This window comes from Lathyrus oleraceus, chromosome 6, assembly GCF_024323335.1.
Source record: "Lathyrus oleraceus cultivar Zhongwan6 chromosome 6, CAAS_Psat_ZW6_1.0, whole genome shotgun sequence".
Taxonomy (NCBI): domain Eukaryota; kingdom Viridiplantae; phylum Streptophyta; class Magnoliopsida; order Fabales; family Fabaceae; genus Lathyrus; species Lathyrus oleraceus.
In genome coordinates, this window is record NC_066584.1 from 30,247,791 (window position 1) to 30,261,844 (window position 14,054).

The 14,054-nt window shown below is 31.8% G+C and overlaps 1 non-coding gene across 1 annotated transcript; it reads left to right on the plus strand.

Annotated features, from left to right (window-relative positions):
• Positions 1–1,284: 1,284 nt before the first annotated feature.
• On the plus strand, positions 1,285–1,391 carry LOC127099922 (small nucleolar RNA R71). The gene has a single exon (XR_007794384.1). It is a non-coding gene; the product is annotated as a small nucleolar RNA R71 (small nucleolar RNA).
• The last annotated feature ends 12,663 nt before the right edge of the window (positions 1,392–14,054 follow it).

Genomic DNA, 14,054 nt, shown 5'->3' on the forward strand with positions numbered 1-14,054 from the left:
GCTTTGTCGATGACAAATTTTCCTATGTGACAGGGTATAGAGAAGCTACCTGGATCCTTGAGTTTAGGGGGCATGTTTTGGATTATAGCGCTACATTCGGCAGGGAGTGTAACGGTTTCACTATCCTCAAGTTTCCTTTTATTAGAAAGAATTTCTTTTAAGAATTTAGCATATGAGGGCATCTGCGTAATAGCTTCGGTAAATGGAATTGTAACGTTTAATTGCTTAAGGAGATCAACAAATTTTCTAAATTGACCTACATCTTTGGTTTTAACAAGCCTTTGAGGGTAAGGTATAGGTGGTTTGTAAGGTGGTGGAGGTACATAAGGTTCCTTCTTTTCTAGGGTATCCTTATTACTCTCTTCCTTTTCCTTAGGTTCACTTTCCTCAGTAGATTTCTTAGGGCTTTGGTTTTCTATCCTTGGATCAGACGGTCCTTCCACTTCCGTTCCACTTCTTAATATAATTGCATGAGCTTGGCTTCTCGGATTAGGTTGGGGCTGTCCAGGGAATGTACCAGTTGGTGCAGCAGTAGGTGCTTGTTGTTGAGCTACTTGAGATATTTGGGTTTCTAACATTTTGTTATGGGTAGCCAAGGCATCTACTTTGCTTGCTAGTTGTTTAAGTTGTTCGCCAGTGTGTATGTTCTGGTTTAAGAAATCTTTATTGGTTTGTTGTTGGGAAGCTATAAAGTTTTCCATCATGATTTCCAAGTTGGATTTTCTAGGGGTATTATTGTTAGGATTTGGTTTCTGGTACCCCGGAGGTATAGATGGGGTTTGATTCGGAGACTGTCCAGGTGCGTATAAAGCATTATTACTCTTATATGAAAAGTTTGGATGATTCTTCCAATTTGGGTTATAGGTATTCGAATAGGGGCTTCCTTGAGCATAGTTTACTTGCTCTGTTTGGATTCCAGTCAAGAGTTGACATTCCGCAGGAGTGTGGCCTTGGATTCCACAGACCTCGCAATTCTGAGCTATAGCAACCACGGCGGTTGGTGGTGATACATTTAAACTTTCAATCTTCTGGACCAAAGCATCCACTTTTGCATTGACGTGATCAAGGTTACTTATCTCGTACATGCCAGTTTTCGGTTGAGGTTTTTCCACTGTTGTTCGTTCGGTTCCCCACTGATAGTGGTTTTGGGCCATGCTCTCGATAAGCTGGTAAGCATCAGCATAAGGTTTGTTCATTAATGCACCACCTGCAGCGGCGTCTATTGTTAACCTTGTATTGTATAAGAGACCATTATAAAATGTGTGAATTACTAACCAGTCTTCCAAATCATGGTGTGGGCAAAGTCTCATCATGTCTTTGTATCTTTCCCATGCTTCGAAAAGAGACTCGTTGTCTTTCTGTTTAAATCCGTTTATCTGGGCTCTTAACATAGCTGTTTTGCTTGGCGGAAAATATCGGGCAAGGAAAACTTTCTTCAACTCGTTCCATGTGGTGACTGAGTTGGAAGGTAGAGATTGAAGCCATCTTCTAGCGCTATCTCTTAATGAGAAAGGAAAAAGACGAAGTCGAATTGCCTCTGAAGTGACACCATTAGCTTTAACAGTATCAGCATATTGAACAAATACGGATAAATGAAGGTTTGGATCTTCGGTAAGATTTCCAGAGAATTGGTTCTGTTGCACAGCCTGCAGCAGTGAAGGTTTAAGTTCAAAGTTGTTTGCTTCGATTGCGGGCGGAGCAATACTTGAATGCGGTTCATCTTGCGATGGAGCGGCGTAATCTCTAAGAGCACGAGCTGGTTCTGCCATCTCGGTTAAAGAAGGAAAAATGTTTTTGATATCAGGAAGGTTTATAGGAGGGAGATTGTTTTCAGCACGATATTCCCGAATTCGTCGTAAGACTCGGAGATATAGTTCGATATCGTTGATTCGTAAATAGAGCGGTTCGCCTTGAGAGCGAGTGCGTGGCATACAAATCAACGAAAGAAAGAATAGAAGGAAAAAGAAACCTTAGTCTCTACAGCGTAACGGAAGAGTTACGATATCGATTGAATAAAAGTCCCCGGCAACGGCGCCAAAAACTTGATCGCTCGACTGTGCGAGTCGAGAATGGGATACAAACTGCAAGTGCACAGTTCTATCGCGTAGTTTTAAAAGATATCGATCCCACAGGGACTTATGAATCGATGTACCGTTATCTAAGGTTACTACGTAAATCTAAGGTGAAAATGTTTGATTGTTTGGGGAAAAGGGAGCTAAGAGCTAAACTAATATCTAGATTAAATATTAATAAAACGGATATCGGTATGTGGTTCGTCAAAACTAGGGAATCAATTCCTTGTCGGTCTCTCGGTTTTAAAATAAATCGTTTCGACTAACTTTATTGGTTAAAGGTTTTATCTCAAACTCTCGCTCTGTTGAAGAAACCATGATCTTATGTTAATGTTGCTGTCACTTATAATTAAGTCAAAAATCATATTTTGAAAACAATAAAGTTGCAGAAACTCTTTTTAAGAAAATACTGACCGTTTTAAACACCCTTATCTCAAACTTTCGCTCTGTTGACTTAGGTTATACAATTAAATCTAAATGCTTAACTCTCGTCCTCACATTCAACCTTTAAAAATACTTTTTGGAAAAAGGTCAGAATTTAATTAATTCTAAAACTTGCTCTCGCCCTGAGATAGATTTAATGACTAACTTACACTGTCCAGTTAAAACCTCAAACTCTCGCTCTGTTGGTTTCAACTTCTTTATGTCTTTTACCTTTGTAAAAAATCTTGTTATTAAACCTGTAAGTTAAGACCGTAAAAAGATTGATTCTAATTTTAAGTTTGAATAGACCGACTTAGTTTTGATCCCTCTTTCTGCTTACTTTACATACCGATACCTAGGCAAATTAGCCAGACATGCTTACTAAATAATAATTAATATCATGCATACACAGACTCATTTCAGGCAGGCAATGCAAGTAAACAATAGAATAAAGCATAAAAATTAAATAACAATTAAAGAACCTGAATGCGTAATACAATGGTCTTGAACACTCCACCACAAGCCGGTAGGATTTGTTCTTCGATTCTTCAATTAAACAGTAAATTAAATCAAGGAAATAAAAAAACTCGAATATAACGTAAGGTTAAATCCGGTATAAAGTTGCCCAGTAGTTTCCGGTGTAGAAACTACTACGCGAAAAATATCTAAAAGCTAAGAACGGGGGAAAATAAATTGCAAGGGAAAAAGAAAACAAAGCTTGCAAAATAAAATAAATAAAATGGACGATGCTGGAAAGGAAGAAAAATAAGCAAAGGCGTGAAAAAAAATGAATTTGGCAGAGCTTCCGCAAAACTGAGCGTGCAAAAACTGTGTAACTTTTGGTTTGTGAGACGGCTATTTATAATGGCCTTGGTAGCAGCATTCCGTTTCTCTCCTTCTTCAGCGTGGCTATATCCACGGCGTGCATATAGGAGACCAATTCCTTAACGTTATTCTTCAAGTCCTTCTGAGGGCGATACTTGCGCCACAAAGGTAGTGGGGTTGCGTGACGCTCGTCACGCTATGTGTGACGTCCGTCACAAGGCTCCTTCGCGTGACGCTCGTCACGCGTCCTGTGACGTCCGTCACAGGCACAGCATTGGTGACTTGTGCGCTTTGGGCTGGGCTTTGGCCTTTGGTTCCTTTTCTCTCCTTTTTGTTGCTTTTTACACCTCCTTTTCTTCCCTTTTTCACTTTTGCTTCAAAATGGGTACCTGATATAAATAGAAGAGAAATACTGCATAATATCTGATAAAATGGGATAAATTAGTGTAAATGATAAAATAATTTAATTGAATTAAGTCTTAAAAAGCGATATAATTTCGTGTTATCACATACCTATTGAAGTATGGAAAATTCTTTGAGATAAAGGTATTTAGTGGCTCACCAAACTCTTCAATGAAATTATGAGGTCAAAGCGCATGTCGAAGGAATGGAGAAGAAACACCTTAGTTCCAATCTATAAGAACAAGGGGGATATACAAAATTGTGTAAATTATATGAGGATTAAGCTTATAAGTCATACCATGAAGTTATGGAAAAGAGTGATGGAATGTATATTAAGAAAAGAGACTCAAGTCTTTGAGAATCAATTTGGTTTTATGCTTGGAAGGTCGACCATGGAAGCGATTTATCTATTACGGTGTGTGATGGAGCAATATCGGATGGGCCAACAAGACATGCACTTAATTTTTATTGACTTGGATAGGGAATATGTTAGATTTCTTAGAGAGATTTGGTGGAAAGCCCTGGAGAAGAAAGGGGTTAGAATTGCATATATTCGAGTTATCCAAGATATGCATGAAGGGATATTGACTAGTGTACAGACACAAGGTGGAGAGACAAACGGTTTTCCATGAAATACAAGAATAATATTTTTGTGTTGAAATGTTGATTGAGAATGAAAGGAACTTTTTTCATGTTTTGAAAATGGATTGTTGTTTGAGTACAAAGAAGAAGATCATGAAAGATGTTGTTTTATCAAATTTTCCACTTGACATTTTCGGATATGCATCTCCGAAAATATCACTGAGTAGTTAATTAAATCAGCTCAGTGAATAAAAACACCATAAATTTGTACAATGGATATTTGGAAAATGCATCCCCAAATACACACAAATAATATACGGAGATGCGTCTCCAGACCATACTGTGTTAAAAAAATGAAATCTTATGTGATTTTGAATACGTACGAAATTACATGAAAGGTATTTTTAAATTTTCAGAGATGTGAAATGCACATATAAATATGGAATGAGCATCTCTCTCCTCAAATCATATAATAGATTAGGTTGAATTTTGGAGAAAATGAAAAGTAAAAGGCGAAGCGTTGCTTATTGGGCTTAATAAACCCAATATAATGTTTTTTTAAAATCTACTTTTTACTCCAAAAAGTTGTAGCTTTCACCTCTCAAATTTATAATAGTAAAATATTCTTTAAAAAATACTGAGATGTATTAAGTAGTAAAAATTTCGATTTTTAATATAATAATGTTTTCTATTTTTAGAAAATTCATTTTTTTAAAAAATTTAGAATATTTAAGTTTTAAAAAATTGGAACAGTATCTGGATTTAAAAAAAAATAAGAATATTAAATATAATAATTTACGTTAAAATATATCTAAAAAAATTGGAAAGTTAGTATTTTAAAAAATCTGAATTTTCAATTCATTTAAAAGTGCATAATTAGAATTGAGGGTGGGTTATAGGGGCTGGTGTGAAAAGTAAATTCTTCTCAATTTTATCGTATGATTGTAATATCAGAGCCTATGGGCCATTTAGTGGAGTGTCTCAGTTTTGATTAATGGGCCAAAGAAATACAGTTTCTGTTAAAAAATTAATAAATATAAACACCCCCCTCCCTATTTCCTTATATCCAAACCTTTTCATTCCATAAAATTCAAGTTTAATATAAGGTAAACTAAAAGATATTTACTACAAACTTTAAACTTTACGTATATATTTTTCATGTAGTACGCATTTTAAATAAAGGCCATTTTTGTCTAAAAAGAAATGATACATGAGTAAACACTCAAGTAAGATTAATTGGCAAGTTAAGAGATATTTAAAGAGTTTCAATCACAATGTTTATGATTCGAATTTTTAAAATTAACATAATCTTACTTAATTAACATTTGTTTATAAAAATTAAATCACTATCAATTGTTAGAGTATATATATATTACACTTTGACATAGAATATAAGTATGATATAGTTACATTTGGAATGAGTTATTAATAAATTAATTTAATATGTATTTTATTTTAAAGGTTTGTGTTTATGTAATATTTTTTAAATATATTATATGGCCATTAGCACATTTAATTTAAATTATTTTACTTTATAATGTTGTAGAATAAGTGGTTTTACAATGTAATAGCTTAAATTTCAAAAAAGAATTTTTGAAACTCATATTTTATTCATTAGAGAAATTAATTATTTTTTATTTTATTTAATAATAAATATTTTTGGGGCTAAGAAAGCATCTTAACTACTTTTTAGTTTTAATGCACTAAATCAGAATATGGCACATGCAAGAAGTAAGTAATTGGAGATCATATTTAAAATTTTTATACAATAAACAAATATCTTTGAAAGTGAGGAAAAGATTCAAAATCTATCTCAATAGATCATTATCAAGATTTTGGAAAATCATATTGGGCCTATTGTTATTTCCTTTAGCTCAAGAACTAATGGAGCTCCATCAAGTATCACTGAAACTCAACCTTCTACCTTGTGAACTAAGAACAAGAAATTTGTAAAGTCGTTTTATTAAGGAATGGAAAGAAGTATAAAGGACCAATCAAATGAGATATAATTATTTGAACCATAAATGAAGACCAATTTAAAGTATGAGGGGAAGTTCTTCTTGATCTTAAAAAACAACATCTCATTGTTATCAAAGATGGTTCGTATTTTGGGTTGGCCAAAGGCCCAATAAAAGAAAGTCCACTTGATTCAGATCTTGAACACATTAACTAACCTGAGACTTGATGCCACCTGGTGTTTCTTGGTACTCAATCATCTTTTATTTAGAGTTCAAGATCAACTTAGAATCATATTTCAGAGTGTTGACGCTTTCTTTTTGTGAAGTTAGAAGAAATTTTTCAGTTGTGTAAGTTGTATTTATCCTAATAATTTGTAAGAAAATATATTATTGTTATAAAAGTATTTTATAACCTTGCGCAAGCCTCTAATCATAGTTTTGGAAATATATTTTTTAATAGAAAAGATTTTAATCTGATTGTAGTTTTTCAAAATGAAGATCATGAATATTATATTTTAGTTGTTTAAAAAATAAAAATAAAATAAAAATGCAACCTCATTATTAAAAATCAGGGTGTTACAATTAGGATTAACAAGTGTGCCTACTGTGCAAATTTCATAATCATGGATTTGATGGTTGATAAAAAACTTTAATTCTTTTGGGAAGACCATTCCTTTCTACGAGAATAACTTTAATTGATATAGAAAAAGGGGAAATCACTATGAGGGTCAATGGTTTGAAAGTCACTTTTAATGTGTTTAATGCCTTGAGATACCCAAATGAAGATCTTGATGATTGTTCATTGATAAAAAGTTAGGATTTTATGATGTATAACCAATTTTTATAAGACCGCGACTACTCGAAGAATGAGTTAGCCTAATTTGATAACAAGGGATTGGTATAAGAGGGAATCGTAAGTGAACCTTCACCCAAGCCAATTAATTCTTAATGGAAAATAAATTTGAATCTTTGGATATCTTCTTTAACATGACAAAGTAAAATATCATCTCCAACTTTGAAGATGAATAAATTGTTGTCTCACCAGAAGTATGCATACTTATAGACAAATCAGAAGCTTTCAATTATTATATCACCTACACGAGAGAGAAATATCATGTTATTATTAAAGAAGTACAATTAGTCCATAATCTGGAAAATGGATGATATATAAGGTATAAGTCTTATGGTATACATGCACATGATCCTATTTGAAGAGAATGTAAATAACTACATTGAAACTTGAAGGAGACTCAACCATGTCACGAAAGAATTAGTGAAGAAAGAAATCATATATAAGTTATATGTAGGGATATTTCATCTGATCTCTGATAGTCTATGGGTAAATTAATGTGTAATGAAGAATGGAGGCATGATAGTGGTTGCCAAAGATAATAATGAGCTCATCCCCACCAGAGTTATAATAGGGTGGGTGATTTGTATGGATTAAATAAATCTCAATTAGGCCACATTGAAGAACCGTTTCCTTTACCATTTATTGATCAAATGCTTGATATAAACAGGGAATATTATTTTTTTTCTTGATGGATACTTAAAAAACAACCAAGTTTCCATAGATGCCTAAACCACAATTGGAAACGTAAAGTGTCTTCTATGAATTTGACTACCTTGTTTGAGAAGTTACAAAAACACAAAATGGAGCTAAAATGGCTAGTTGAGGATGAAAAAGACGACAAAAAGAAGAAAAGTCTGGCTCTCAAAGTTGAAGGCAAAGATTTTGATGTTGATGAAGATATGACATTGTTAGTTTAAAAATTTAAAGGATTAAAAAAACATGACAAACAACAAGACTTTTAACACAAAAATGAAAGAATATCTTCGTTCATCTCAACTTGTTACCAACGTGAAAATAAATGTCATATAAAGCTGAATTTCCTTAGAACCAGAACCATGAGAAAATTGAAAAAAAAATCACAAAACTTTGAAAAGAAACAAAGAAGGCATACACAACTTGGGATGAAAACGATATGGAGTCTCTAGATGAATCAGAAAAAGGAGGAAGAATCAAACATTTGTCTTATGAAAATAAAGAATAAATCAAAGAAAATAGTTCAACTTCAGACTTTACTTATAACGAATTATTTCAAATATGTAAAAAATAAGTTAGGGAATCAAGTAAAGTAAAACATCTTGTTTCTATCTCTAAGATTACTATCTCTTCCATTGAAATAAAAAATAGAAATTTGTTGGAAGAAATAGATAGCCTTAGAGAGAAACAAAGGATTTTAATTCAAAGTTTCCCTTCTCATGAGAATCTTGTTTAACCTACCAAGTGAGATCAATGGAGTATTTTGAAAAATAAAATTAACAACTTATATAACATACTTGATAAATTTACCAAAATAAGAGATAACTTAAATCTCATTCTAGGTACTCAAATATCCTTCTATAACAAAATCAATTTAGGTTATGAGCCTAACAATATTTCTATAAGATTTAGTAACATATGATATCTAAATAATATCTCTAGCTTATAAGTAATTGTTGTAATGAAAATTATCATGTTGCTATATTTTGTTTTATTAGAAAAAATCATAAAAGTAAAAATGTATATCCGCTTTCTTATTTCTATAAGTAATATCATGAAAATAAAATGATAAATATGTCGGCTTAATCATATTGTTATAGTTATGACCTAAATTGGAATGATAAAGACAATACGCATCACGAAAATCCAAAATGATTTGAGTACCTAAAGTTACAACTTGATTTATAATATAGGTATGATTTACAATATTAAACATTAAATGGTATATTGATAGTAATTGTTTAAAGTATATGACTAGAGATAGATCTCTGTTCTCTTTTTTATCTCCTAAAAAGGGAGGTTTTCTTTCTTACGATGATAATAACAAAGGAAAAATTATTGGTTTTTGGTACTATTGTAAGCTTCTCAAACCAACAATTGGAGATGTTATTTTAGTCAATGGTTTAAAATGTAATTTGCCAAGTATGAGCCAATTATGTGTCAAAGCTAATAATATGACTTTTGATTCATCTAGATGCAAGGTTATAAACTCTAAAACAAATCAAACACTTTTTACTAGTTTAAAAAGTGGAAATATCTACCCCGATAATTTTAATAAAAACCCTTTAAGAGATGTATGTATTTTAAGTAATGAGTAAAACTCGTGGTTATGACATAGGAGAATAGTCCATATCCATATGTACCATTTGAACAAGTTAGTCCGCAAGAATTTAGTGGTCGATTTGCCAAACTTATGTTTAGAAAAGAGCAAGTCATGTGATGTGTGCTAAAAGGGTAAAAAATTAAGTCTCCTTTAAATTGAAAAAATATTATTTCTAAAAATAGTCTTTTACAATTGTTGCATATGGATCTTTTTGGCTCATCTAGAATACCCTTATAGTGAATGACTTATTCTCACTATACGTGGACTTTTTTTTACATACATGGACATTTTTCTTATCTCATAAAAGAGATGCATTCCTTGCCTTTCGTAAATTAGCCAAAGTTATCCAAAACAAAAAAGGCTTAAAGCATTGTGTCTATCCGAAGTTATTACGGAGGTGAATTCCAAAATACGAAATTGCAAAAAAAATGATAATGGAATTGATCACGCCTTTTTTGCTCCATGAACTCCCCAATAAAATGGGATATTATAATAGAAAATATACATCTTGAAGAGCTACCGAGGGTGAGGCTCTATGAGACTAACATTCTTAAGTACTTTTGTGGTGATGTAGTAAGCATTGCTTGCTATGTAATGAGTCGTAACTTGATAAGACCAATTATAAAGTCGTCGCTATGTGAGTTTTACAGCAGAAGGAAGCCTAATATTTGTCACCTCCTAGTTTTTTAATGTAAATTCTATGTCCTTAATAACGGGAAGAATAACCTTGAAAAATTCAACATTAAAGTTGATGAAGGTTTATTTTTAAGATATTCCACTTTTAGTAAATATTTTAGAATCTTTAATAAATGAATCTGGTCTATATAAGACTCATACTAAAGTAAATAAATATAAAAGTTAAATCAATTTAAGAGAAGCAATCTTTAGGAACATGTTCCCAAACCTTCATCTAAGATGGTGATTGGAGTCAAATGAGTCTTTCACAACAAGCTTGATTAAGATGGATGTGTTTTAAAGAAATAAAACCATAATCATTGTGAAAAGGTACAATTAACAAGAATGCATAAATTTTGATAAAATTATTGCTCTTTAGCTATATTAGAGACCATGAGGATGATTTTAGCTTTCTCGTGCATTTTGAATTTTAAACTCTTCTAAATGAATGCGAATAATGTGTTATTGAATGATTACATTCAATAGGAAGTGTATGTTGGTTAACCTCCCTAATTTCTAACCCATTATTCTCCTAATCATGTTTTTAAGCTGAAAAAGGGTCAATATGGTTTGAAGCAAGCCCTTAGAGCATAATATGAATATTTTATTCAGTTTCGGTTTAAAAACAATTTTCAAATAGGGAAGTTTTATACAACACTTTTCATTAATAAAACATAGAATTATATTTTATTTTGCAAATATATTTATATAATATTATATTCGATGCTACTAACGAGTCCTTATGCAGGGATTTTTCTAATATGATAAAAAAAATCAAAATGTCTACAATAGGGGAGCTTATGCACTTTCTTGGATAATAAGTTCATTAATCAAAGGAAAGTACATTTATCAATCAACTTAAATATTATAAAGAGCTATTAAAAAATTAGGTGTAGATAAAGCATAATCAATCTTAACTCAAATGAGCACTTTGTGTAGCTTGTGTAAGGCCAGAGAAGGAAAAATAGATATAGAAAGCAAGTATTAAGGTAGGATCAGTTACTTTATTTACCTTACTACATCTCGTCCTGATGTTATATTTGTTATTTGTCTTTGTGCATATTTTATAGTACAACCAAAAGAATAACACCTCTTTGCTAAAACACGTTATGAGGGTGCCTCACTAGAAGATCACTTGTGGGTTTATGGTACTCCAAAGAGATTAATTATGCTTTAGTTGGCTACTCTAATTCCAATTTTGTTGATTGTAAATTGCATCGAAAAAGTACTAGTGACATGTATCACTTGTTTAGAAACTCTTTTGTCTCATGCCATATTAAGAATAAGAAAGTGTTGCATTATCCACAATTAAAGAATAATACGATGCAACAAGTAGCGGTTGTATGTAGCACCCCAAAACAATTAAAATATTATTATTTTAATTTTTAGTGTATTTTCATTATTATTATTATTATTATTATTATTATTATTATTATTATTATTATTATTATTAGCATTAGTATTATTGTTATTATTTAAAATAAAAATTATAATGTTATCATTACTATTATTAATATTATTATTCGGATTAATTAGAATTTATATAATTAATTAAGTTTATTTTAATAAATTAGTAATAAAGTATAGGTTAGGGGAAGGGAGTTGAAAGGACAAGGTTAGTGGGAAAAATAAAGAAATAAAAATTTGATTTTTAGAAAAGAAAGAGAGAAAGGGAATGGACAGAGAGAGGAAGAGAAAAGCATAAGTTACGTGCTCTGAGAAAACCACATTACGCCAAAGTTCACCAAAAAAAAAATCTTCTCCCAAATCCTTAATTCACCAAAATATTTACAATAGCTAACGCAAGGAAGAGTTGTTGTCATTGTTAGGAGTTATGTGGGTATTTCTGCAAACACAAGGTAAAGGAGAAATAGTTATATAATTGGGGTATTTTTCCGTTTAGGATAGTGGAATTTCCATTATACCTCGATTTTGACCTAATTCCTTGTGGGAATTTTCTCTAAGAGATGATAATTGATGACCCTAGATTAGGGATTGTCTCTTGTATGATATATTATTAAGTTATTTGTGGAATTGATATGTTTGTTCATAATTGTGTATATGATTGTTTATTTCATGTTTTGCTTTGAAGAAATATGTATTGTAATTATTTGACTGTGTTTAATCATTTGATGTGTGTTACATGATTGTTTCCGTTAATTTTTTTAACCTTAAATGTGATCTTGGGTTGTTTAGGGTCAAGAGAACATCACTGGGGGTTTGTTGGGATACAAGAATTCGTAGGAAAATGGAGGAAACACATGAATTATGGGTTTTGCCTCGGCTTGTAGCATTAGTTATGACCATACCATAGTTATTTTTGTTTTATGCATGGGAAGGGCATGTTTTTCCTTGATACGAATTTAGTATTGACTACGGCCATACCGTAGCAAATTCTGATTTTGGTATGAGGCAGAATCGAAATGGGCATAACTTGAGTTTGGTAGCTCCAATTTAGGTGAGATCAGTTGTGTTCGAAAGCTAATTTAAAGATCTATCTTTGTGTTTAATATTTGGAGGCACTATCTATATGGATCAAAATTCAAAGCTTTTTAGCAATCATAAGAGTTTAAAGTATATGTCTGATAAGAAGGAATTGAACATGAGCCAGAGAATATGGCTGAAATTTTTAAAAGATTGTGATTTTGCATTGATCTATCATCCAGGTAAATTTAATGCATTAGTAGATGCCTTGAGTAGGAAGACACTGTATATATCCGCTTTAATGGTTAAGGAAATGTATTTGATTGAGCATTTTATATATCTACTTTTGATGTGTGAGCTAATGCCGATAAATGTGAAATTTGGTATGTTGAGGGTAACTAACAATATGTTAGAGAAAACTAAAGATGGCCAGAAGTTGTATTTACACTTATTGGATCAATTAGCACTGATAAATCAAGGAAAATGAAGTGGATTTTAAAGTAGGTGATGATGGGATTATGAGATTTCATAATAGAATTTGTGTAGCAGGTATGTCATAACTCAAGAAGTTGATTTTGGAAGAAGGTTATAGAAAAATGAGAACAAAGTTAAAATTGAGTTTTGTATATCATTCGTAGACAGACAGTTAGACAATAAGAACTATCTAATCATTGGAAGATCTTTTAAGAGCGTGTATTTTAGAGTAAGGAGGTAGTTGAGATCGTTATCTACCGCTGATTGAATTTACCTTTTAAAATAGTTTCCATTATAGTATTAGAATGACATCTTTCGAAGCATTATATTGTAGAAGATGTAGAACACCCTTATGTTGGTATGAATATGGGGAAAGCGTTATGTTAGGACACAAAGTAGTTCAGCAGACTATTGAGAAAGTTAAGATGATTCAGGAAAAGATGAAGACGACGCAAAGTAGGCAGAACAATTACCATAATAAGCAAAGAAAAACCCTCGAATTTCAGGAAAGAGGTCATGTGTTTTTGATAGTCACTTTAGTGATTGGGGTTGGTGAGACATTGAAGTCGTGAAAACTTACTCCTCATTTTATTGGTTCTTATCAAATTCTTATAAGAGTTAGTGAAGTCGCCTACCAAATTGCCTTGCCCCATGTCTTTCAAATATCCATAGTGTTTTTCATGGCTCTCAACTTCATAAGTATATTACTGATTTGTCGCATGTGATTTAGTAGGATGATGTGCAAATAAGAGATAATTTAACTTATAAAACATTACTCTTGCATATTGAAGATCGAAAGGTGAGACACTTAAGAAGAAAAAACATTCCTTTAGTTAAGGGTGTATGGGGCGGAGTTGTTAACGGTAGCGTGACTTGGGAGCTGTGAAACCAAATGAAGAAATATCATCCAAAATTATTTGTTTCAGGTAAATTTCGAGGACGAAAATTCAATAAGCGAGGGAGAGTTGTAACACTCCAAAATAATTATATTATTATTATTATTAGTGTGATTTCATAATTTTTATTATTATCATTAGTATTATTATTATTGTTATTATTTAAAAGAAAAT